Source organism: Colobus angolensis, unplaced genomic scaffold (assembly GCF_000951035.1).
Source record: "Colobus angolensis palliatus isolate OR3802 unplaced genomic scaffold, Cang.pa_1.0 Scaffold136, whole genome shotgun sequence".
Taxonomy (NCBI): Eukaryota; Metazoa; Chordata; class Mammalia; order Primates; family Cercopithecidae; genus Colobus; species Colobus angolensis.
Window position 1 is genome coordinate 4,964,189 of NW_012114444.1, and position 26,221 is coordinate 4,990,409.

Here is a 26,221-nt window from a genome sequence, read left to right on the forward strand (position 1 = left end):
CTGGAACTTTCTCTGAATTTTTGAATTTATAGTTCTGCTGATGTATAAATATTTCTTTGTTTTATGTGTTTCATAGTAGAAATACAGATTTCTAAGAAATCTGTCTTAGAAAATATGACCAAAAATGACTGCGCATTTTGTATTGCATTGTGAATATTATTCTATACCCAGAACCTAGTATTTCATTCTTTATAGTTTAATTTTTTGCTCATTTGCCAAAAGAAATTCTTCCAGCATCCCTTTATATCTATTTCCATGCTTATAAAAATAAAATAGATGTACATCTATAAATTATTCACCGATATTTTGACAAATGTGCCAAATTTACCTTTGGACCTTCAGGGCAAAAAACAGGAACCTATATAACCACATTATGAGGTCTTAGTTTCTTATTTTTAACATGTAAAGTAAACATTGATTGACTGCTTAGGGACAATTTGTATCTTACATGGAAGGCATACTCCCAACTTATCAGTGATACTTTTAAACTATGAAAAATACACCACTGAATATTAACTGAGTCATGAACTGAAAAAAGTCTTCAAAATAATCAGTCTGTATTGGCATCTGAGTTCTTAATTGGAATTTCTGTGACTCTAACAGAATGATGCTTTTTGATAGTTTGAGGTATGGAGAAGCTCTTCAAAACCAAATAAAAGTAAATACTCAATAAAATTACAACTGTCCTTTATATTACCACAAAATCCACCTAGTATAATTTAGCCCCCAAGTTACAACATGAAATATATACAATATTTAAAGAAAGAAAACATGTTGCTGCTACTTATAATTAACTCTTTGTTGAATTTACTTCATTCATAGATGTGCCTGTGTATAACAGCGTTAAATTAAGACACATGCTTTAAAGAAATATTTTTAAGAAAAATACACATATCTTGGCTGGAATCTCTATAAGCATCAAGCATTTAATAGAGTTGTTGTACCCTATAACCATTACCATAATAACTTTTCTTATAACAATTTCATAGATGGGTTATTTGCTATTTGCTTTTCAATATGCTTACCATAAAATCTAACTCTCATTAGCCTCTTCTTTTATATTAGGCCAAGTCATAGAAAAAAAATTTCAGTAATTAGCTCAAGTAAATAAACAATTGCCCAGCATGGAAACTCTGGGGGGAAATCATCCAACTCTTTACCATACTCACTCATCAACAATGCTGATCTAGATGCAGCAAAGGAAACTGATGCTTCAGTGCCTATATTCCCAGTCTCACCATGTAAACACAGACATTCCCAAGCAGGAACAACAGGTCTCTCTCTTCCTAGCAGGTGTCCTGGGGGAGGTGGTTGCAAAGCCGTCCCAGCCCCTCCTATGGGGGACACAGGCTGCCTGTGGCTACTCCCTAAGGGCGAGCTTGTCACTCATTCACTCCACCTCACATCGAATCACATCAACCCAATCCATCATTTTCCTAATCCAAGTGTGTCCTCTTAATTAGTGCCAAAAGGACATGGCAGTGATGGATGTTGCTGAGCAGAGGAAAGGACAGGCCCTGCCTTAAGTACCAAGGTCAGTGTAAGCCTGGACTGGGAAGAAAAACAAACGTTATCATCAGCCAAGGAAGGTCAACCCCTCCCTGACCCTCCATCCCTGGCCTCTGGGATAAACAGATTAGGCCACCCTCTTGCTGATTAAGAAATCACAAGGAGATTTTAAAGACCTTTTTTGAAGACTCTGAGATGGACTTTTTTTTAACCTACCCAATTGCCATCACAACCTTTTCTGGTTACAACACCTCAATTTCCCTCAAGGGACCTACCCCTTGCCCAGTTCGGTCATGCGATTTGAAAGAAGCTGACCACCTCCAGGCCATTAAGATATGATTCCTAGAGCTTTGGTATTCTTCACTAATAGGAAAGAGAAACTCTCCTCCTTCCTCAAAATGGCTGGGGCCTGGGGGAACAGAGGAGAAGGAAATGTGGCCTCACAGCATGCCAGCAGAGAACCAGGCACTGAGAGGGACAAGAAGCAATGGTGAACAATATAATTAGACCCTGTGGTCAATGGGCCTGAAGCCATTCTCCCCCTGGACTAATCACAAAATGCTGTCAGTCAATAAATACCTTTGATGGCGAAGCCAGTCTGGTTAGGTTTCTCAATGGCAACTAAAGTCATATGCAACTAAAGAATCTTCACTAATAAGATGAGGAACCTCCTGGAGGGAAGGCACCTAGCCTACAACACCCATCCATTAACCAAAAGGATGCTTTCCTACACCAATAGTCTAGATGAAGTAAAGTCCTATGGAAAGTTTCAAGGCTGGCAGAAAGTAGAAAAATAAAACAGTGCAAAATCTCCCATTTCCCAGATGAGGAAACGCAGCCAAGAAAGGCCAAGCACCTCACTGAGATTCACAAGCACATCAGGGCTGGGACTGACCTGAATCCAGGGACCCTAATTCTGATTTAGGCAATCAGGTTACAGAGTTGGGCATTGTGGGAGATGAGTTTCTACAGGGTGTGTCTGTGGCTGTATGTGATAATAACGGCATTCATTTCTTTCAGGAGGTGTGGAACTTGTGGACCAAAAGAACACAGGAAACTAGTGGGGAAAGAGATGGAAAGGGATCAGCAGAAAAGATGTGAATAAGAATGAAGAAGACTGTATCCCCACCTGCATGTCACTCCATCACCCTGCTGCTCAGTCCTGCCAATGGACCCCCAAGGGCCTGGCTGCCCCCTGATGCCCTGCACCATCCTCCCCAACCTCAGGGGGTCTCCTACCTGGTACCCTCTACCCCACACTGGCCTCTCCATGCTAGTTGATATGGTTTGGCTGTGTCACCATCCTCCCCAACCTCAGGGGGCCTCCTACCTGGTACCCTCTACCCCACACTGGCCTCTCCATGCTAGTTGATATGGTTTGGCTGTGTCACCATCCTCCCCAACCTCAGGGGGCCTCCTACCTGGTACCCTCTACCCCACACTGGCCTCTCCATGCTAGTTGATATGGTTTGGCTGTGTCCCCACCCAAATCTCACCTTGAATTGTAATAATCTCCACGGGTCAGGGGTGGGGCCAGATGGAGATGACTGAATCATGGGGTGGTTTCCCCATCCTGTTTTCATGGTAGTAAGTCTCACGATATTCGATGGTTTTATAAACCGGAGTTCCCCTGCACAAGCTGTCTTGCCTGCTGCCATGTAAGACATGCCTTTGCTTCTCCTTTGCCTTCCACCATGATTGTGAGGCCTTCCCAGCCATGTGGAACTGTGAGTCCATTAAACTTCTTTCCTTTACAAATTACCCAGCCTTGGATATGCCTTGATGAGCAGCCTCAGAACAGACTAATACCCTAGTCATCAAATCTTTGCCAAGCTGATCTGCCCGACTCCAACCACCATGCTTAAAATCCTCAGAGACTTTCCTGGTGCTCTTCATATAAAGACAAAAATCTCTTTAATGAGCCCGGCCTGGTCCCACCCTGGGCTTCCTCCCATAACACAGGCTTCTTTGTGCTCTACGAGGAAAAACCCTTTCAGAGTCACTCATACCTCCCCAAACACTCAACACTTTTCTGTCACAGAACACATGTGCACACATGCATGCTGTCTGCTCTCCCTAGAATGTTCTTCCTAGCACCCTCCCCTCCTCACGCCCAATTAACTCCTATGCCTGGTCAGATTCCAGCTCCAAGTCATGTTCCCGGGGGATGCATGCTCCCCTCCAGGCCTGGACTGGTAGTTGTGGGGCCTGCACTGGGGAATTGCATCTACTGAACAATCGGATTCACTCCCTGGGCTCCGGCTGTGCCTCCCAGGCACATTGGGCCCAGATTGAGAAAGTCAGCAGGAAGGACTGACAAACAAGCTTCATTTTCACATCGTTCAATGTAACTCTTATATTTCAGTAGATCACATGGTGAGGTACTTTCTTTTGACGGGGAAAAACTGATTTTTTAAAAAAAGGCAACAATGACAACTCAGTGGAGAAAGAAAATTTAACTTGCTCCTATTGTAAAAGTCACCGTAGGTCATTTTAAGAAAATGTAGTTTTCTTGGTGGTCTTTTAAAAAAATGTATTATATCCAGAACCAACCCAATTTTTTAAAACAGCCCTTGCTGAATAGCTAAACCTTGCCCCCAGGTACACAAAGGAGGCCGGAGTGAGCCCAGCTCTGGCAGGACATTTACCCAGGGCTCCCACTAATAAGCAGCGGCTGTGGACGACAGGAGCCGCCCACCTCATGGGACTTGAGACTTACCTCCTCCCTCGGACATCCCCAGGGACTGGCTGGAGGCTGGATGACTCACTGGTCCCCTCAGAATAGCAGCAGCTGGGGGTAAGATCCTAGAACTGCCCATGGGACTGGGCAGGAGCTTACAACCCTTGCCACCTGCCAACACTCCAGGCAGAACGGGGCCAGGGGCCTCCTGAGTGGGGCTGCGTGATGATAAGTGACCAGCAGAGGGCAGAGGCCCTAGGCTCAACAGCTTTATTAAAAATACAGGACAGGGAAGGGGAAAGAAACTCATTCATTAATTCTAGCCATATTTATTAAGCTTTCATGATGTGCCAGGCACTGAGCTAGATGCTGGGAGAGACTGTTTTCATTCCAGCGTCACGACATGAAACAGAAAGCTTTCTGTTTTCATTAAAACATGACGGTTTCATTAAAACATATTCTGGTGGTGTCGACAGGGATATGCACACACACACACCACACACACATATGTACATGTATATCATTATATAAATTTGTTTTAAGTGTAATATAAGCAACATTTAATTGTACGTAAATAACACATGTCCAGATGGTGATAAGCACGCTCAGAATCAAATCAAGCAGGACTAGGAGAGGTCCAGGCTGGCAGGGGCCAGCGCTTTAGCCTCCGAGGCCAGGGAGGGCGGTGTGGGGCGGACACACACGTGATGAGAAAGGCGCCGCAGGCTGGGATCTGAGGGAGGCTGTTTCAGGCAGGAGAAAGAGCCAGGGCAGAGGTCTTCCCTCCTTCCTTCCTCCCTCCACCTCCCTCATGATTCCACAAGAGAACTTTTGTTCATTCTCAAAATACTGAGCACCTGTTCTCTGGGCCCAGGGAGGTTAACCCAGCCCTGCCTTTGGGGGACTCATCATGCATGGAGAATCAGACAGTGGGTAAAAAAAAAAAGATCTGCTAACATAAAAAAGAACAAAATCATATCCTTTGCAGCAACATGGATGCAGCTGGAGGCCACTATCCTGAGCGAATTAACGCAGAAATAGAAAACCAAATACTGCCTATTCTCACTCATGAGTGGGAGCTAAATCTTGAGTACACACAAACATACAAAACAACAGACACAGGAGACTCCGAAAGAGAAAGGGAGGGAGGGAAGGAGGGGGACAAGGGCTGAGAAACGTGCTATCAGGCCCTATGTTTACTATCTGGGTGACAGAATCAACAAAAGCCCCAGCCTCAGCATCAGGCAATGTGCCCTGGTAACAAACCTGCACATGCACCCCCAGAACCTAAAATAAAAACTGAAATTAAAAAAAAAAAAGAGATCTTCTAAAAACACTGGCCAACAAATGAATAGTGATGAGGTAGGGATGTGACACAAAGGGAAGGTGCAGAGTGCAGGAGCAGCGACAGAGAACCGCTAGGCTGGTGCAGGGAGGGCCCCCAGGAGGTGCAGCCTGAGCCTGGAGCAGTGTGGGGACACCAGGGCAAATGTGTCCTGGCCCTGTATGCTGGAGGTGCTCTGGCCACAGGCAGCACAGGACCACCAGCTTCCGTCTCATACCGCAAAGTGTACATTTGCCCATTCAATGCATACTTACTACAGGCTGCTAAGCACCAGGCCAGCGCTAGACCCTAGAGCTCCAGCTGGGAGCAAAAACAAACTCAGTGCCCGCCCTCTGTTGGAGTTTACAATTCAGTGGTGGGGGAGGGGAATAAGTGAGGACAAGGACTAGGAAAACAGAAGATAGTGTTGAAACTGAACAACCAATGCCACAGTCACTGTTTATTTCCTTTTGTATCTTTTTATATCTGCTGTTTATATCACAGCAAATAGAAGTTAATTCAAAACTGTTTTTCACTTCGAAATGAAATACATACACACACGTTTCCCTAGATATACAGCAAACATCACTCCCTTTTTACTATAACCTTGCTGGTGATGACTTGATTTGCGGTTGCCTTCTCCATCGCCATGAGCTCTGTGAGGGAGGCTTCTGCCCATCAGGGAGCTGCAACCTCTAGCTCTGTGTTGCACACTGCAGGCATGCATGGCCTTTGACTTCATAATGGAGCCTTTTCCTCCCCACTATACCAGAAGCCCTCCATTGCATCCATAACCTTTAGCAGCTGCTCCGTATGTATTGGCAAGACGGATGGATGCAGGCAGGAGTTGCTCTGGAACTTTCCAGGTCTGCTGCTGCCCTTGAGAAGACGCCGCTTAAGCCCTGAACCCTCTGCTCCACCTCCTTCCTCAAACACAGCCAGGAATGCTCTCTAGCAAGTTTACCAAACAACGCCAAGCAGGACCGTATACCTGCCTAAGTGCTATTTTCACAGGATATCCAAACTGTGACCATGGGAGGCGTGGCAGAAGGCTTTCTATCCCCACCTCCCTTTTCACTTAGAATCCAATACTTTTAGACAAGTAAAGAGACTGCGTCACCAGCACCCGTGCATTTGCCCTGAAAACTCCGCGCGGAGGGGCTGCCTCACTCCCTCTCAGCTTCTCGCCGCTCCATCAGGCGTGCACCCAAGTTCCCCTGCACTGCCAAAAAGGATTAATTCTCCCGCTGGGATTTTATTCAGATGCATTTTCACATGCAGTGTTTGCCTTCTAATTTTAGAGTCTAATTATCCTGTGAAGAGCGAGCAAATGTCTGTTCTCCTGGAGCAAGGGCACCGTTTTGTGCAGAATTACTCAAAACTTGTTGCAAAATTTAGCAAAAGGCAAAGTTGGGGTGCTCACGTGAAAACAGGCTGCTTAAAATCACAATAAAGACCAAGCGCTGTGTGTGTGTTGAATTCCCCCAACACTACTTCCTTAAGGCTAATTTAAAGCAACAAGGAAATCAGGCACAAATGTAGTTCCCACAAATGGAAAAAAAAATACTACAAGAAGTGGAATAGCACTCATTTAATGTGTGCTGTGTGCACTGATGCTGTGCAGGATACCTTCTCTGATCCCCAACTTTTTTTTTTGAGACGGAGTCTCGCTCTGTCGCCCGGGCTGGAGTGCAGTGGCGCGATCTCGGTTCACTGCAAGCTCCGCCTCCCGGGTTCACGCCATTCTCCCACGTCAGCCTCCTGAATAGCTGGGACTACAGGTGCCGCCGCCACACCCGGCTAATGTTTTGTATGATCCTCAACTTTTAAAAGAAGAATCAGTCTGGGCACAGTGGCTCACGCCTGTAATCCCAGCACTTTGGGAGGCCTAGGCGGGCGGATCACGAGGTCAGGAGATCAAGACCACCCTGGCTAACATGGTGAAACCCCGTCTCTACTAAAAATACAAAAAATTTAGCAGAGCATGGCGGCGGGCACCTGTAGTCCCAGCTACTCGGGAAGCTGAGGCAGGAGAATGGCGTGCACCTGGGAAGTGGAGCTTGCAGTGAACCGAGATGGCGCCACTGCACTCCAGCCTGGGCAATAGAGCGAGACTGTCTCAAAAACAAACAAACAAACAAAACACACACACACAAACAAAAAAACACAAAGAAGAAGAATTAAATTCTTAAAACTATTTGATTCAACCAGAGAGCTCTTTCTGAAGGCAAACATCCCAATGTTGGCAGGACAGCAAGCTGCTGTCATGCACCAAGGGTTTCCAACCTTCATTTCTTCTGCCCCGGGTTCCTGCTTCTAGGAATTTAGCCTAAAGAAATAATCAGAGATGTACACAAAAAGGCAGGCAGCCTTAAGTCCGCCCCAATTACTATAGCAAGAAAGAAGCAAACAAAAGCCTCAACCCAGACTCAGTTTCCAGTGAAAGCAGCATGGGAAAATAAACAGTGACAAATTCCTATTCTGGAGCATTGGGTCCCAAGTATCCTAAGCAGTGTGGAGAAAAGCTTCTGATGTATTAATTTAATAAAGGATGTAGACTGAACGATCCTTATATGGTAAAAATGTTTCCATAGGAAGAGTGCTGGAGGAACACGTACAAAAGTAGCCACAGGCGTTATCTCTGGGGTGGGGGTTGGGGCAGTTTGTGGCTACTTTTGATGTTCTTAATAATCTTCTATGTATTCTGAATTTTCAATAATAAATATAATTCTGTTCTAGTCAGAAAAAAAGTCTGAAATAAATCAAAGTGAAGAGATATCAACCAAGCAAGTAGATAACTAATTATCCACCGAATCCCCTAAAAGTCCAGGAAACTAGAGGGAGAGTAAGCTGGGGCAGCATGCTTGTCTGTGTCTAATTCTTTTTTTTCCTCTCTAATCCTGACCACTTCTTTCCAAATTCTAATGCTCTGCAGAAAGGCTGCCTTCTCTACATCCAGACCTTCGCAGGCCATGCTGCTGCCAAATTCAAGACAATGATCACCCACAGACCCAGGAGTTCCAACACAGATGTTGTCTGCACCCTCCCCAGGAGCTAGGACAGCCATGCGTCATCCACTCAGGATTCCTAAGTGACAGAGACTGATTTCCATGAGAGGTTCCTTCGTGAGGGACCTTGGGAGGTTTAATTGACTTTAAACAGACTAACAGAAGAGCAATTAATAAAATGAGACTAGGGCATCATTGCTGCATAATTTATTTGTATACACAGAACCACTGGAAACCACCAGGTCACAATTAATCTCTGCCTCAAGGCTGTGAGACATCCTTAACAGGATAATTATATATTCTACATACACAAATGTACATATACACACACATCTATAGATATGCACGGGATGGTTCATTTAATGTGTCAACTTGACTGGGCCTCAGGGTGCCCACACATTTGGTGAAACATTATTTTAGGTGCCCATGAGGGAGTTTCTGGATGAGACTGACATTTGAATCAATAGGCTGGGTAAAGCAGATGGCCTTCCCTAGCGTGAGTGGGCCTCGTCCAATCCATTGAGGGACTGAGTAGAGCAGGAAGACAGAATAAGAAAGAATTCTATCTGTCTTCGAGCTGAATCATCAATCTTCTGCAGACTCAGACTGAAATTTACACCATTAGCTCTCCTGTTTCTCAGGCCTTCAAACTCGCACTGTAACTACACCATTGGCTCTCCCAGGTCTTCAGCTTGCTGACTGCTGGGACTTCTTAGACTCCACAACACACAGGCCAATTCCTTCTAATACATCTAGATAGATAAACAGATAGACAGACAATGGATGAATGGATGAAAATGATAGAGAGACATACATACATATATACATACATACATGAATGGATAGATGATCGATAAGATAATGATGGATAGATGAACAGAGAAGGATGGATGAATGGATGGATGGACTGGTAGACAGATAAATAAACTGATGAATAGATAGGCAATAGATAAATCTCTATATCCTATTGATGGTGTTCCTCTGGAGAACCCAGACAAATATAATATATATATATATATATATATGCATATATTATCTCTATCTTCTCCCCATATATCTATGTATCTATATTTATAGCGATGTGCATATATATAGAGAGAAACACAGTAAAAGAATCTGTTACAATAATGGCATAAACTTGGTTATAAGTCCTACTCTGCTGCTTCATTTTTGGTCCATTTTTATAATTTAGAAGCCAAATGCTTGATTTTCAAAAACACATTTAAGATCTTTTTGTGATGATAATGGTATTTGTCAGTGTTCTTGGAGTTCATCACATTTGCAGCCTCCCTAATCTAAAATAGCACTGCCCTTCTCTAAGATGCAAGGTAAAATTTACAACACTCTGATCTCTCTAGAAACAAGACTTAGGTTCTCCCATGATTGCCTTCTCTACTACTGGTCTGATGCATGGAAACCTAGACTTCTAAATTCTCTTGAAAACCAAAGAGCTGACAGTCACTCACATTCTCATGTCATCACAATGAGCAGGGATGTGCAGCATCATCCTCTGCAGGCAGGACAGGAGCACTTTAGGTTGCTACAGTCCCCACTCCTCCCCAGTGTCTCTGCACCCCAAAGTTGAGTTGAGCTGCTATTTCTCACCAAGACTGGTTGAAGACCGCCTGGCCCCAGGGGCATCTGCACTCTCCAGACTTGCTCTATCCAGCTCACATCCAACCAGGTTGTTTGGGAAAATCTTTCTTCACTATCTTGTCCTCCAACCCTTCTGTGCACATGACCTAGCCCAACTAGAGAGAAAGTTCCTTGACAGTAGGATAGTAATTATAGCCAACGCAGGGATAGTTGACATGTCCTGAGTCCATGTGATGTGCTAAGCATTTCTACACTGACTGTACTGGATCCTATCAACCATCCAAGGTTAAGAATCTTTCCCAAGATTGCTCAACTGCTGAGGACCTGACCCAGGGTCTGAGACAAGTAGGTCTGAATCCAGATCACAGCTCATCAACCCATCTGCTATGTTCTACTGTCCTGTTGCACACCCCACAGCCTCAGCCCCAGCAGGCACAGGATGAAGAGTGCCTGTTTTTCACTGTTCCATAGAGCTGTCTCTCACAGTGCCAGAATTGGAACTAGGAAAGTCTCTGTTGGCCTAGGGGCATCATGGCCAAGTTTGCAAGGTTTTCTTCCTGCATGATCATGGAGAATATGGAGGAGGAAAGAGAACAGGTTTCAAAAATTTATATCCCAGCACAGTCCATTTCTTCCATGAGTCTAAGAGAAAGGAAATGAAGATAGTAAAATAGAAAGTCAGATAAGGGGAATTAACACCTGCAACTGCCTTCCATGCATGTGCATCCCCCTTCTCCTCTCCTCCCTCAGCAGTACCCAAGGTTGGCATCAGGATGGGAACTGAGGCTCAGAGAAAGGGATTAACTTGCACAAAGTCACACAGCTAGTAAGCTATAGAACTGGGACTCAATGCCAATACTCTTTGTGCCTGCCTCCCAAGACTCCTCAAAGTCAGCTTAATGAATATTCTCTTTCAACTGGCCAGCCCAGAAGAGGCCCAAGATAGGAAGGTGGGGAGAAGATAAGAGAGTCAAGCTGGCTGGAGGTCACACCATGCTTGTTCCCTCTTGGAACTTTGTGTGGTCAGTAGAGCCTTCCCCTGACTGTAGCCAGACCACTGCAGTGAGGTCCTCTTGGCCAAAAGAAAAGAACAGACAGGTGTGTAAAGCTCATCCTGCAGGTGCTCCTTTCTCCAGGAGCTAATGTCAGCAAATTGGGGGGTGTGCAGGTAATTCCCCCCTCAAAAACTATGTCTTTGCTTCCTCTTCAGATGACTGTCCTTCCAGTTACCTGTCCTTACACCACTGTCCTTCCAGCTGCCTGGACTTCTACCCACTCATCCATCTACCCACCCACCCACTCATACATCTACCTAGCCATCATCAATCCATCCATCCATCTATCCATCCATCCATCCATCCATCCATCCATCCATCCATCCATCTATCTCCATTTATCCATCTGCCCATCTACCTACCCATCCATCCACCCACCTATCCACTGGTATAGCTACCTAGCCATCATTCATCAATCCATTCACCCACCCATCCACCCATTCTCCAATCCATCCACCTATCCATCTATCAATCTCCATCCATCCATCCATCCATCCACCCACCCACCTACCCACCTATCCACTCATATATCTACCTAGCCATCATCCATCATCCATTTATCCACTCATCCACCCATCCATCCACCCAACACTTATTGAGACCCTACTGTGTATAAGGCATAGACAAGGGATGGAGAACAAACTAGATACTGTCCCTGTCCTCCCAAGGCTATGGCTTGCCCCACCTAACATAGCTACAACTACTAAGAACTTAAGTAGCAATTAAATGACAGTGTTTCTGAGTACTACAAAAGCACTTTCAACATGCTAAGACAGCTTATACCAGCGAACCCCCCCTGGTTGGTGGGAGGAGGGGTAGTGGTGCAGGTGTCAGGGAACCCAGGCAGCATTTAATAGCCCCAGTGGATGCACTGGGGCTAAGACCTTGGGGCCAGAAGCAAAACAGCCTGAATTGAGACCCTGGCCATGTAGTTTTCTGTTCCCACACTTCCCTGGGCCTTAGTTTCCTCATGCTCAAAATGGGGATAATAATAATGGAAATCTCTTAGAACTCTCATGAGGCTTCAGGAAGATAAAGTATGTAAAGAACTATGTGCTTGGCAGATAACAGCAGTCCCCCAAGAAAAATGGTAGCCGCCCTCATAGAACCACCACTGACCCTGTCTTCTAGCAACTTCTCAACAAGCAAAAAGAATGCACCCATATCAACCACAATAGGGAATAAAGTTTTGTCAAAAGAATGACTCCTCCCTCCCCGTTGTTTGTTGGTATTTTTTTAATGTTTTCTTTCTTTATTCTAGTACATTGGTTGATTAAGGATCATTTCAAATTTGTTGACGTTGGGCATGTTTGGGTTGAGGATAGGGACAGGAATCAATGACAGGATCATCCTTTTTAAGGAGTGAATTCCCAGAAGAAATGCATCCATCATAGACATGAATTTCTATGGAGCATTTAATGTGTGGCATTTTTACCAGCAGTGAACTTGGAATTCATGTGAGCTAAGATGTTTTGGCCTGGCCAACTATGGAATCCCAAGAAAGGACAAACAGCAAGCATGGCTAGATTTAAAACACAGGTCACTAGAGGACACACTTACAGACCAGGACACCCACCCACATTGTGATGTCTTTAACCTACAGCAGAAGGGCCAGACCACAGGGCAACAGGGAAAAGGCATCTGCCAGAGACATCGCTCTAGCAGAGCTGATCAGGAGCTGTGGGAGAACCCCGAGGACTCAGAGGCTCCAGCTCCAGCAGCCCTGAGTCCTGCTTCTGAACACAGAACAGACCCCATACAGGAAACAAAGGTGCTGCTCACCTTCAGACCCCGTACAGGAAACAAAGCCACACACCTGCAGTGCTGTGGCAAGTTGGGGCAGACAGCCCCACGGGGAGCCTGAGGAGTGGCTTGCTTTGGAAGCATGGCAATTTCCTTGCCTAGATCATTCTAAAATTCTCCTGGTCACCTTGGATCAGAGTCTGTGTTGGTGAGATAACAGCCTGTACCCATCAAGGGCTTTCAACAGGGCCCTTGGCAAGCAAAGTCTTCTTTGCTTATGATGTTACTGAATATAGAAATACCTACACTGTAACATATTAACAGAATAAATAATAGCGAACTCTCATGTAGCAACTATCTTCTACACACTTTCTGTTTATCATCTTTGCTCTGTATTTTTCATCACTGTATTAATAATCATTGCTAATAGTACAGAAAACAGCCATCATTTATCAAACATCGGTGAAGTATCTGAATCGTGCCAGGGCCTTCATACACATCTCCATTTCTCTTTACAACAACCTTGCAAGGTAAATATCCTGATATCCCTTTGAGAACTGAGGAAACTTAGGCCCTGAAAGGTCACATAACTTTGTCCAGAGCCTCACAGCCAATCAGCAGAGCCCAGTTCCAGACCAGGTCTTCCTGGCCATCTCCCGCACCCTCCCCTCCCCATGCCGCCTATGGTGGGCTGACCAGGAGTATGAGCTCAGGTGGCAACATGCTCTGTTCAAATCCAGACTATGTCCCTCACCCACCAGGGCTTGAGAGAGTTCTAAGTCTCTTCACCTGTAAAATGGGGATAATAGCACCTGGCTCCTCAGGTGGTTATGAATATTGAATGAGCTAAAACCTGCTAAGCTCATAGTAGGCCCTCATTCAATCAAAGTGCTATCAAAGTCTGCTATCTGCAGACCTGATCCATGCCCCTGCTAAACTGTCCAAAGACTCAAGAACTGGCTTATGACCACTGGCCACACCCAGAAACTAAAAGAAGCAAGAGAAATGACCAGAGATATTTCCAAGCAGTGACTTCTTGGAACATGTCTTTTTAAAAATAAATAAAAGTGATGAACATATAGACAAGTAGTTTTTCACCAGCAGATTGGCACAAGGAAGAAAGATGGGCAAGATCCAGCATTAGCTAACGTGAAGGAGCAGCAGCTTCTAACATTTTCTGTAGAAACATGCATTGATCAAAGTCTCTTAGGAGGACCTCATGGCCACTCTGGACAAACATGAAAAATACAGAAATACTTCACAGCAAGGATACTCATCACTGAGCAGCTTAAAACAGTCCCCAGCTGCGTGCAGCCCAGTGAGCTGCCCAGAGAGGCCAGTGCACACTGAGCACCCTGCAGTCATTAATCAGGATCATATGAAGCTCTGTGTAGTCCCTGTCCCAGCAGAAAAGTGGGGGCACACCCCATGCAGACATTATGACTCCCCTCTTATGCACCATACAAATATTTGAAAGTGACAGCAAATGTACTGCTCAAAATCCTTTATCTCTACAGCATGGGATTTAAGACATCTTAACTTTTTTCTTCATGCTTGTGTATGTTTATCAAATAGTTCACATAAAAGAGTAAGTTCAATTTTTATATTTACAGACGCTTTGAATCAGCAAAAACATAATAAAGAGCAAGGAGCAGGCCAGGCGCAATGGCACATGCCTGTAATCCCAGCACTTTGGGAGGCTGAGGCAGATGGATCATCTGAGGTCAGGAGTTCGCGACCAGTCTGATTAACATGGTGAAACCCTGTCTCTACTAAAAACAAAAAATTAGTCAATCGTGGTGCCGCATGCCTGTAATCCCAACTGCTTGGGAGGCTGAGACAGAAGAATCGCTTGAACCTGGGAGGCAGAGGTTGCAGTGAGCCGAGATCATGCCATTGCATTCCAGCCTGGGCAACAAGAGTGAAACTCTATTTCAAAAAGAAAAGAATAGAAAAAGAAAATGCAAGGAGCAGCCTTCTCCCTTTCTTTTATTTCAGCCAAAGCCGGCGCCCTCCACCCGGCACTCTGAAAGGATTCTAGAATGGGGTTGACTGGTTCTCTACTCTGAGCTGGTGTGGTGTCACTGCACTGCCCAATATGGTCACCATTAGCCACAGGTGGCTATTTAAATTTAAATCAATTACAGCTAAGTAAAAATTTTAAAATTCCATTCTGAGGTTGCACGAGCCACATTTCGAGTGTTCAGCAACCATTTGCGGCCAGCGGCGCAATCCCGGGCAGCATGGCACAGACCTAGAACATTTCCATCATCACACAACGTTCTGCTGGACGGCGCTCACCTATAATGAGGCCTCTGACAGGAGACCTGAGAAGATAAAAGCACAAGAGGCTGCCTGGAGGGCAGGGAGCAGCGATTCTTTTTCACTGTGAAGGGCCAAAAAGTAAACAGTTTAGACTGGGAACATTTTCTGGGAAAATGCTCAATTCTGTTGCTGCGGTGTGAAAGCAACCACAGGCTCCTTCATCCAGAAAGGAGCAGCAGGCCAGGGTGAGGGCTTGTGCCTCCTTGTCCTAGTGGCTGTGATTAGATGACCATCACCATTCATGGCCAACACTCCTAACCTGTTACTCTGTAGTGGGCACCACATTAAGTGTTTTACCTGCATTTTCTCATGGAATCGTCACTGCAATGCAACCAGGTGAATACCACTAGTGCGCCCATTTTATGAAGGAGGGAACTGAGTTGGAGAGGTGATGTAACCAACCTAAATGGAGAGGCTGGGATTCACACCCAGCTCAGCCTGATTTCAGAGGCTGCACCTGCAACCACAACACTTCGTCCCTCGTGAGAATTAAAATATTGCCTGAAATATTTCTGGCCCCGAGAGCATTAAGATACGGCTTTGCATTACAAACCCTTCCAGGGCTCATGAAGTCTGAATCCATTATATCTACCTCCCAGGCGATAAGGTGAAGACCGAAAGCTGGGAGCTGAACGGTGATGGATTAAGCAGAACATTAGTATTTAAACTGAGCAGAGGAATCATGTAAAAATTAGACATTTCCCAATAATGTTCTACAGTTGAGTGGTTTGGGAGAAAATATTCTTTGGAAAAATCAAAATGATAATGAAGTTAGGAACCTATTAGTTAATCTGTTACAAAGTCTTTGGCTTTGTAAGAACCTCCTAAATAATTAATCGTGTTATCCATTAACCTCCGCCCTATTACACCACTCAAGGAACCAGAGTCTAGAGCCACAGGAGGTAATAAATTGTGGGCATGGGGTGACTCATTATTAAAATTAAATATGTCATTAGCAGCTCCTGAGAATACCTTTTCCATGACTTACAGAGCCCTCTACAACACAAAAACCCAGGCCATATTAAAGTGTTCAGGCAAGTGAGCTTCTATTTTTTTATTTCTTCTAAAAAAAAAACAAAAACAAACAAACAAACAAACAAACGGCATACACATGCAGAATGTGCAGGTTTGTTATCCAGGCATACATGTGTCATGGTGGTTTGCTGAACCTACTGACCTGTCCTCTAAGTTCCCTCCCCTCATCCCCCACCCCTCAACAGGCCCTGGTGTGGGTTGCTCCCCTCTCTGTGTCCATGTGTTCTCAATGTTCAACTCCCACTTATAAGTGAGAACATGTGGTATTTGGTGGTCTGTTCCTGTGTTAGTTTGCTGAGGATGATGGCTTCCAGCTTCATCCATGTCCCTGCAAATGACATGATCTCATTCCCTTTTATGGCTGCATAGTATTCCACGGTGTATATGTGCCACCTTTTCTTTATCCAATCTATCATTGATGGGCATTTGGGTTGCTTCCATGTCTTTGCTATTGTAAACAGTGCTGCAATAAAAGTACATGTGCACGAGTCTTTATAGTAGAATGATTTATATTTCAAAACCCTACTTTCACGAAAAAAAGCCTAATCTCTAGCATGCTCTATGTCACCGGGAGTGTGACAGGACCCCTCAGAAGCAGAGGCTATGGGTAAATTTCTCCTCTTGTCTCCCCATCAACTCCCACAATCCTCCCCTTCCTGCCCCCATGCACCCCAGGATGAAGGTGGGGGACAGAGTGCAAAAGCAAGAGCACTGCAGGTCAGTGTTTCTCAGTCCCTGGGTGACCCCCCGCCCGGGAAGTACTGGGATACTCCACTTTGAAGCAGCTTCGAGAAATTTCGGTTAGGCAGAATCCCCAAAGAGTGATGGGGAAGATGGGTCTCCCCGGGACTGGGCATGCACTTAAAGCAGGCAAGGGAGAGTGATGTGAGGGGAAGTAGGGGGGCATTTGGATTCCAGCCTGGGTACTTTCATGAGCCCTGTGATCTGGGCAAAGCCACTTCCTTCCTCTAAGCCCCTGTAATAATCAGAAATGGCAGAACCCCAATCAAAGCCGCTGAAGCCTGAAAGGGAGGAAGTGTTTAGCTGAGAAGCCTGGGGGTGCATCAGCTTCACACACGCTGGATCCAGGGATGCAGATCATGCCACAGGGAAATCAATCCTCAAAATGTCTTTGCTCAGCTTTCCTTTGGGCTGGTTCCATTCTCAGGCAGGCTCCACCTGGGTTGGGGAAAATGGCCACCAGCACTCCAAGCCCACATCCGACCAGCTCTGTGACTTCTTGTGGAGGGAAAACAACTCATTCCAAAAGCTCCAACTGAAGTCCTAGAACAGATCCTCATTTGTGAAGCCTGAGTCATGAGCCCACTTAAGAACCAATTTCCAGGGGCAGAGACCGTGGAGGATGATGGTCAATTCCACGTGGATACAGATGGAGGAGGTGCGCCTTCTCCCAGCAGACGCAAAGGGCCTGAGGAACAGGAGTGGGCTACCAGGACCTCCCCTAGGTTTGCTGTTCAACCCCAGCACATCCCAGGATGTGACCATCTCGGGAACCCAGATCGGTGGTAGAACAGAGTCAGCACTGCCCACGGCTCATCATGGCCTATGAAGGGCATGTGGTAGCATTAGATGAGAGGCCACCAGCCACAGCCCAGATGATACAGTCCCCGCACATCCCGTACGCCGCAGGGTGAGGACGATGGGGAAGCAGGTTCAGAAGCAGGGACACTCCAGGTCAGTGTTTGCTCAGGCCCTGGAAACCTCCCTCCTGGGAAAGGACAGAGGCTACCACAGGCCGGGACCAGATGCCACTCCACAGGGGCTTCTGGGAACACAGGCCTCAGCTCTGAGGACCACAGGCATTCCCGTTCATACAGCCGGAGCCCCAAGCCTCAGCCCAATCATCCATACCAGCCTGGGGTGACGTTTCCCAAGTCCCTTCAAAAATGAGGACGACACAGTGAGGCATTTTGGGGGCTGGCTCTGTGTCCTCGAAAAGACTGTCCTCTGTTGGAGTATAAGGCCTTCCTGACTCTTTAGATTTGAAATTCCATTTCTTTTAGGAAATACTGGTGATAACAGTGTTATTTTTATACTATTGCAAAACCAAGGATGTTGGGGGTTTTCTTCATTGTTGTTTTTAAACATTGCTAGTTGGCCAAAATATAAAAGTTGGCAACTCCTGCCCACCCCTTCTGCCTCTGTCAAGCCCCCTATAAACTGCACCAAGACAAAGTCCTACCTCCCTCCTCCCTCCATAACTACCCAAAAACTGTCACTGCAAACAAACCTCCCTCCCGTGTCCCTGCAGAAAGGCAGGCACTAAGTGTCTGCTGTTGCCGGAGGCTAGGGGACAGAAGAGTGGGGCATCTGAGCAGCAGCATCCCCCAGAAGCTCATTAAAAATGCAGAGTCTCAGGCCCTACTCAATGGATCAGAATCCACATTTTAAGCAGATTCCCAGTGACGTGTATGCACACAGAAGTTTCAGAGGCGCCGGACCAGACTTTATCCAAGGACCTCGTCTTGATCATTATGGCAACCGAGGGCCCCTAAGACGGGCATCTGCCCCCTGACTTTTAGCCCCTGGGCATTCTTCCCTGAGCATGGCTTCTCTCCCAGTATGGGAGGTCTACACCTCTTTCAGCCCTGCTAAACCCACACTTTGACTTCCATTCCATGATGACAGCTAACGGTCATGAAGCTGGTGCCACATGCCAGCATCCCTGGCGGTGGTCACTTCAACTCCAGAAGCCCAACAGACCCATCCCTTCTTCATGAACATTTTACCAGATCGCTCCAACCACCCCTGTCTACCCTGCATATGTAACTTTCCTCCTCGAATCCCCTAGAACACCGAGAACCCTAGAGCTTCTTCGATAAGCCTAAGGACCCTCTGCCCCTGAGTCAACACTTCTCATGCCTCCCTCCCCACTTCGACAGTACAAGAGGGTGGCCGGGACTGGACCCCGCCTCTGTGCAAGGACCCCCACCCCAGGGGCACTTCCTCTAGATGGTGCTGGGTAACCGCCCACCCCAGGGGCACTTCCTCTAGATGGTGCTGGGTAACCGCCCACCCCAGGGGCACTTCCTCTAGATGGTGCTGGGTAACTGCACCACCCGGTGTCTCCCCAACTTCACTCTCGCATCACCACTCTCACCACTCTTATGGATGTTGCTCTAATAGAACCACTTGGTCTAAAATGAATATAAAGTTTTCTTAAGAAAGTTTAAAATGAAAACTTGACATCTGCTTTAATGGAAATGCAATATTTTTCTAATGAAAAATTGAACAGGCTGGGCATGGTGGCTCAAGCCTGTAATCCCAGCACTTTGGGAGGCCTAGGTGGGCAGATCACCCTAGGTTAGGAGATTAAGACCAGCCTGGCCAACATGGTAAAACCCCATCTCTACTAAAAATACAAAAATTAGCCAGGTGTGGTGGTGGGCACCTGTCATCCGAGGCAGGAGAATCGCTTGAACCTGGGAGGCAGAGATTGCAGTGAGCCAAGACCACACCACTGCACTCCAGCCTGGGCAACAGAGTGAGACTCCATCTCAAAAAAAGAAAAAAGAAAAATTAAACAGACATATATCTGATGTGAACGTTCTTTATAAAATTAATAGTTCATTTACTGCCTAAAATCATCTCACACACTGCCAGGAAATCAGTGTCATGATTGACACTAATGAGTTGACTGGAGAGTGGCGACCACCAGGACACACTGGCCCGCGGGCTGGGCTTTAGGACCTGGCCCTGTATTCATGCATTCTGCAGGAGTGTTTCTTCTTTCCTTTGGCTGCATGGAACCCCCAGTCTACAGCCACACCCACGGGTGTCACTTAATGCCATCATGGGGAGTTGGGTGCTTCCTTCTAGTGACTTGCCACCAGTCACAGTGGGAAGACAGAAGGCCACAGTGGCGGTCTTGACAAGCAGGACACTCATTCAGTGCCACCCACTGCAATTGTTGAGGACAATTGTGAGATTAAGAGAATTCTATTTCATGAGCACTAAGCTCCAATTCCAGTGAGGCAACCATTGTTTATTCTGCTCCATTGTCTGACAAGGAGCAGAAGATGGAAGCCTCCAGGTCTTCAGGGGACAGGCATGGAGCTCACATCCTGGAGGGGCAGGATGATCATGTGAAGAGAACAAGGAGGAAGGCGACCACTCACGGCCACAGAGAGAGTCCTGGGACAGATCCTGCCCTCACGGCCCTCAGAAGGAGATCGCCCTGCTGACACCTTGATTTCAGACCTCCAGCCTCCAACACTGTGAGAGAGTAGGTTTCTGCTGTGGAATTCCCCAGTCTGCAGCACGTGCTAGGGCAGCCACAGGAGATGGGCTCAGCCAGAACAGGGGAGGGAGAAGGGGAAGGCTGGGCCTTCTCAGGCAGCCAGGGCCTTCCTGGGAAGAAGGGAGATGGGGCAAAGGCTTGAGCCTCCACAGGCACCAGAGAAGCAGAGGCCTGGGGGCCAGGAGGAGGCTGCCCCTGCCACCAGAGCATGGTGGGGGCACGACATAGAGAAAAGGAACCAGGTGGGCAAAGGCTGCCCCCGAGCCAGCATCCACGCACGTCGCCCATGCCACCTCAGGAACCAAGGGGCCTGGCACCTCATTATTTAAAAGTTAATCTCACCTGGTTGTTGTGAATCTATAGATGTGATAAAATTTCATACAATTATTCACTGAAAAAAACAGCAAAAGTGCTTGTAAAACCTGGCGGAATTCGCTAAGGCCTCTGGTTTAGTTAACATCACTGTGCTGACGTCCACATCCTGGTGCCAATCAGTGAACCATGGAAAGGTGGATGCTGTCATTGAGGGAAGCTCTGCAACCCCTATATGAGTCTAAAATTATTTCAAAAAAGTTTAGGCCGGGCGCGGTGGCTCACGTCTGTAATCCCAGCACTTTGGGAGGCCGAGACGGGCAGATCACGAGGTCAGAAGATCTAGACCATCCTGGTTAACACAGTGAAACCCCGTCTCTACTAAAAATACAAAAAAAAATTAGCCAGGCGCGGTGGCGGGCACCTGTAGTCCCAGCTACTTGGGAGGCTGAGGTAGGAGAATGGCGTGAACCTGGGAGGCAGAGCTTGCAGTGAGCCGAGATCGTGCCACTGCACTCCAGCCTGGGCGACAGAGCGAGACTCAAAAAAAATAAAAAAAAGTTTAGAAAGTGTAAACAATTGTACCAAAAATAAAAACAAACAAACAAAGAAACCAAAAACAAGGTCAAACCTCTGTGGCTCTTCCTGGCACAGGGCTGCAGCTTCTCAGTCCTTTTCCCAGCCTTCCAGGGTCCCGCAAATCCATCCTCCTCTGGCCCACCTAGTAGGTGCTGTGGGGAATCCTCCAGAGAACAGGCAACAGGAGAGGTCTCGAGACCAACCAGGAGCCAGGAGAATGAACTGATCCTCTCCCCCACTTTGTGTTTCTTTGTATTTTTGTGAATTTTGTCAAACAGAACTCAGGGAGAGAACAGGACTCGCCTCTCTCCCCGGGAGCCAGGAGCCAGAAATGCCTGCATGTGGCCCCATGCACGGCTGCACTCCGAGGGCCAAAGCCTCCATTCATGCGCAGGCTGCGGGGACAGCACAGCGCTTGCTCTCTGTGAAATGCCCGATTTCAGCTTGCAGCCATCACTAGCTTGCACAGCATCCCTGGCCTGCCTCAATGGCAACCCTTGTCCCTGAGAAGCACAAAGCCGCCTCTGCTCGGGAGCCAGGGCTGCAGCTGGGGGGCGTCTCCAACCCATGACTGGGCCCATTCTTCCCCAGCACACAGGCGACCCTGCCAGGGAACACGCATGGCTCGGAGCTCCCAAGTACTCTCTCCTGGCAAGTGAGGAGTGTAAATAAATCTTGGGAGGAGGACATGAGAGAGAAACACAGTCCCCGGAGGACAGTCTTCTGGAGTGGCCACATGAGTTGAAAACTTCTATGCTGAAGCCTTAAGAGGTTGCTGAGTTTCCTGTCACTGAAGGCATTCGAGCAGGGACAAGAATTTTCCTGGGCAGGGATGGGCTAAGGAAGGGGCAGAAGGAAGCAAGCACTGCCTGGATAGGTGGATGGATGGAGAGAGAGAGATGATAGATACACAGATTGATAGATAATGGTAGATGATCGATTAGCAGATAGATGATAGATTATAGATATATTGAAAAATAGATGATAGATATATTAATACATAAATAAAAATAGATAAATGATAGATTGATGGCTAGATGCTAGAATATAGATACATTTATAAATAGATGATAGATACATTGAGAGATAAATGATAAATATATGGATGACAGACACATACATAGATACACAGATGCTTCCTAAGCAGGAGGGAATCACTGAGTCACAGATGCAGGTGGGCACCTGACCTAATCCGTGTTGTCCAGTCCCAGATATCTCTATCCAACCGCACACCTCTCCCCATCGCCAGGCACAATTTCCACCTGGGGATCTGATAGGTCTCTCAGACAGAACCTGTCCAAAGCTGAACAGAGCATTGGTTTGCCTAGCTCCCATCCTGCTCATCTCAATGGCTCCTCCCCATTGCTGCCAGAACCTCTCCATCCTTCCAGCTGCTCAGGCTGGAACCCTTCGAGTCATCCAGGACTCTTCTCTCTCATGCCAGCCACCTGATCCCTCTCACACCACACCTAGCTCTACCACCATCTTAAGTGGATTCTCCAAAAAGCAGAGCTGCAGGCAGGCTTCGGTGCAGGTAGCTTATCTGGGAGATGTCTCAGGAAGCAGAAGCAAGGGAGCAAGGAGAGTGAGGGAGGGAGGAGGGGCAAACCCACACACAGGTGCATTTCCAAGGTCACAGCTGCAGGCAGCAAGGCTGCATTCTGTGAAAGCTCCAAGAAGCACCCACCTGAAGGATGCATGGCCAGGATGTTTACTCCCATTCCATCAGCTGAGGATTGTCCTTCAGACATTAGCTCCCCTAATGTTCTGGCTGCACTTTGATGCTTGGGAGAATATCCACAGCACCGGGCTCATGGCTGTGCTGTGCTGGAAAATGTTTGAGTGTTGTAAGGAAGCTGATATGTACATTTGCCAATTGCCATGGTGTAAATATTTCCCCCTGCGGCCAGCTTGCATCATTCATGAAAATGTAACCACCTGTTCCAGCACAGCGCTCATCACCCAACATGCTGGTTGACTGAAGCCACAGCTGAAGACCGAGGCAGAGTTGGTCCAAGGAGCTGTGATGCAGGCATCAAAAACATCTACTGTGAACAAACTGCTCCAAACCACCAGCATTTCTGACTAAATGACCTTCGAATCCTCCCTTGCCCAGCACAATCTCATCTCACACTGTAGCCATTCAAATCTCCTTCAACGGGCAGCTCTGAAAATAAAGCCCAGGTCTTCCCCCAGGCCTTGGTACCTCCCCAGGATCCTCCCCTAGCCACCTCTTGGCATTGTGGGCATCAAAAACTTGCCCCTCTCCATCACTCACTCAGATTCCCTGGTCTCCTTGTTCCTCCCACACCCAAGTACATGCCTGCTGCAGGGCCACTGCACCTGCTGTTCCTGCTGCCCTAGTGCTCTTCTCAAGGGTAGTCACATGACCAGCTCCCTCACTTTGCCTGGTCTCTGCACAGATAGATGCCCTGCTCTGAGGTCCTCTCTGACCAACGATCACAGAGAGTCGGGCTCTCCTCCCTGCCAGTCTCATTCCTCCAGCCTCACTTGATCATCATTCAAGGCATCTATAACCACCTAGAGTCTTATCACACATCTATTTCTATGCTGTGTGTTTCCCCTCATCCCACGAGACTACTCACTCCATGAAGGCAGAGACATCAGTCATCACCACAACCTGCCACATATAGCTATATGCAAACTCCAAAACCCGTGACAGACTTAAAACAGGTGTCCAGTAAATATTTGTTGAATGGCTGGTGATCATGAATTCTGGACGGAGAATTCAGATTGGTTTCATTTTTAAATTCCCTGCAGAGTATTGCAAATAATATGTCTGGCTCTCAACTCCTGGATCAGATGCCCACTACAGTTTGGTCCAGCCCTGGTACCCCAAGGTGGGTTGGCCTCTCCACAGCATAACGGAAGCACTGAGGTTTATTGCAGCCCAGGAATCTCCACACCCCTCACCGCAAACCCTGAGGTATGCGGTCACAGATATAAGCAGTGAACCCTCCAAGTGCCTCCCAGATCCAGAACCAGCCAGAAACGAACAGAGAAGTCTCATCTCAAAGTTAGCCCCTGCCCAGGAGCTCTCAGCCAAGATCCTCAGCGTAACAAGGGTGAGAAATAGCCCTGGGCTGTCACGCAAGACAGAGACGGTGCATGCAGAGGAAAAGCCTGCGTGCATCCATGGTGAAGATGTGCCCACTCTGACATTGGGGTGAGAGGAGGAAAACTGGGCTCAGAGGGGGAAAGCTGGGCTCAGATGGGCAACGGGAGTTGGGCAAGTTCCTAAGCAAGAGAAGAAGCCAAAGGCGGCCAGGGAGACATCAGCGCGTTCCTCCCGCACAGCCATGACATCCTACAAATGATCTCTCTTAATTTTAACATCAGCTTTGGGAGAGGGCCATGAATAGATTTCTAAATATATTCCAGAGCAGAATTAAGTGGGATCTTCCAGTTTCTGAAAGTGACTCGCGGAGAGTGCATCAGATGGGATGAGAACATGACATCAGCCACAAAGGCAGCCATACTGGGCAGCTACCTGCCAGGCAAGTCCTGTGCCCGCAGAGACCATTCTCAATCACTCCTCCCAACCACACCAGCTCTACGCACCTTCTCTAACAGGAATGGAGCCTGCCTCAGGGTCAACTGAGGCCTCTAGCTATCAGATTCCAGAGATCTCTGCAGACCTTGGCTCTAGGCAGAATTTACAAAGAAAACAAATGAGAATCTATTCCATGACTCAAGATGCCCTGCAAGCAGATGATGAATGTAAAAAGAAGTTCTGGATTGAAGGACATTCTACAGAACATCCTACAGGTGCTCCTCAAAACCGCTAAGGTCACCAAGAACAAGCAAAGTCAGAAAAGGTCTCACAGCAAGAGAACCCGAAGGTACATGATGGCCAGACGTCATGTGGGATCTGGATGGGATCCTGGGATGGAAAAAGGGCATTAGAAAAATACCAAGGATATTGGAATAAAGTATGAACTTGAGTTAATAATAATGTTTCAAGAGTAGTTCATTAGTGATACAAATCTACTATAAGAATGAAAGGGAACCAGGGTGTGGGGCTTACGTAAAGTCTTTGTAATAGCTTCACAATTTTTCTATAAAATTTAAATTACTCTAACATTAAAAGTTTTTTTTAAAAAATCTTCTTTCTATCAGACTGAGTTAGGGGGCTCCAGCAGGTCAGCTCCAGCCCCTGGAACATGTTCCTTGGGTAGGTCCACAGAATGGCACTCGAGGGGCCAGAGACCACTCGGATAGGGACTGAGGCGGCTGCGCTGGACCAGCCTGCACACTCGGCTGCCAGGAGGTGTCTCCCACAGGTTACACAGGAGCAGTGTGGGAGGGAGACCAGGCCGGAGACATTTCTAGTCTCCAGAGCACGGTGTCCTCAGATCAGCAGCATCAGCAGCACCTGAGATCTTGCTAGAAATGCATGTTCATGCTGGCTTCATGGCAGATGTGTCAAGTCAGGAACTCTGGGAAGGGACCCAGCATGCCGCATAGACAAGACCCCAGGCGAGTCTCATATACCCTAAAGCTTGAGACCCCCCACTCTAGAAGATCACCCAGGAGGATAGAGACCCCTACAGGGAGCGGGTGTGGAGCAGTCCGCCAGTGCATCAGGGGCTGTGGGATGCAGCCATGTAGGAGTTGGTGCATGCTCTACTTGGCTTGAAAGATGACCTGGGATCAAAATATTCAGACACCCATGAGAGCACCAAAAGAGAGGCAATTTTCACCAACTTCCAGGCCCACATCAAAGAAAGCCACCCTCTAGAGACACTGCCCCAACCATTTCCCACTCTTATT

General features: G+C 47.1%; 1 protein-coding gene across 2 annotated transcripts in view; it reads right to left on the reverse strand.

Annotated features, from left to right (window-relative positions):
* Positions 1-26,221, reverse strand: part of PHACTR3 (phosphatase and actin regulator 3) — a 271,728-nt gene that overhangs the window by 199,460 nt on the left and 46,047 nt on the right. The window contains exon 1 of one of the 2 annotated variants that reach the window (XM_011934510.1): positions 21,480-21,900. The exons of the other annotated variant lie outside the window; for it this stretch is intronic. The gene's annotated coding sequence lies outside the window, so the exon portion shown is untranslated. Of the gene's footprint in view, positions 1-21,479; positions 21,901-26,221 lie in introns of those variants that run through there. 2 annotated transcript variants of the gene reach the window in all.